This window comes from Spea bombifrons, chromosome 3 (genome assembly GCF_027358695.1).
Source record: "Spea bombifrons isolate aSpeBom1 chromosome 3, aSpeBom1.2.pri, whole genome shotgun sequence".
Lineage (NCBI taxonomy): Eukaryota > Metazoa > Chordata > Amphibia > Anura > Pelobatidae > Spea > Spea bombifrons.
Genome location: NC_071089.1, coordinates 6,801,886 through 6,802,933, shown reverse-complemented (window position 1 = coordinate 6,802,933; position 1,048 = coordinate 6,801,886). Strand labels below are relative to the sequence as shown.

Sequence of the window (1,048 nt, the reverse complement as noted above, 5' to 3'; positions counted from 1 at the left end):
TACAATCTCTACGATTTGGAGAATCTTTTTATTTCCATTGTTTAATAATGACAAAAACATCACAACACCTCATAGCAACAACTATTTATTAGACTGAATATTAGCCGGTTTGTAACATAAATGTAGGCTGTTCTCTGTATTACACAGATGTTACTTTACATAATCCGTGTATTAAGTTTTATTAAATAGAAAGTGTGATGAAAAATAAATCCGACGAGGATGGGATTCGAACCCACGCGTGCAGAGCACAATGGATTAGCAGTCCATCGCCTTAACCACTCGGCCACCTCGTCACATGTATCTCCTCCCCTTTCCATTCAGCTACTGAACACAACGAACTGCTGACGCTGCACCAACACACTTCATTACATTATAAAGTTGCTTTATCAGTATTTATAGTTTTATATAGCGCCATCATATTCCGCGGCGCTGTACTTTATTCATAAATACAATGTAAAGCAAAAGTGAGGAGTCCATTTAAGCCTCATATTAATATCACGATATACATTACTGCATGATAGACAATGCATAGACCGGTATAGCCTAAAGGAATTGTATATATATATATTGTGAACGTATGGCGTATGTGATCGGATGCTGCATAGGTGTCAAGTTTCCTGGATTTACAGAGACAATCCTTGGTAGTGTTTAGTCCTGCTTCTAAACGAGGTTTTGCCTCCATTAAAAGCCACATCAACACCACAAAGCGTCATCTACATCCCTCAAATGAGCTTGAGAGAGGGGTCAAAGGGCTAGAAGACGTCATTGGGGGGTTAAAACCCAGTGAAACCAGAGTATAACCCCCTAACCAAACACACATACACTCTAGGTAACACCAGTTAGTAGAATCAGCAAACTGCCATCATGACAGCATGGTGTGTAGGGCACAAAAAGGATAAATACCCCAAACTGCCCCCTCTGTGACCCCGATGATGGAGTAACTGCTGCGGGTCCAATTACGTGGACCTGGACATTTAAAGAGCCTTTAATAAGGATCCTGTCACTTTAAATGCTGCACCACTCGCTTCCTGCCACTAGGTGTCAGTAT

The 1,048-nt window shown here is 40.9% G+C and overlaps 1 non-coding gene across 1 annotated transcript; it reads right to left on the bottom strand.

The window, feature by feature from the left end:
- Positions 1-211: 211 nt before the first annotated feature.
- On the bottom strand, positions 212-293 carry TRNAS-GCU (transfer RNA serine (anticodon GCU)). The gene has a single exon. It is a non-coding gene; the product is annotated as a tRNA-Ser (tRNA).
- Positions 294-1,048: the final 755 nt, after the last annotated feature.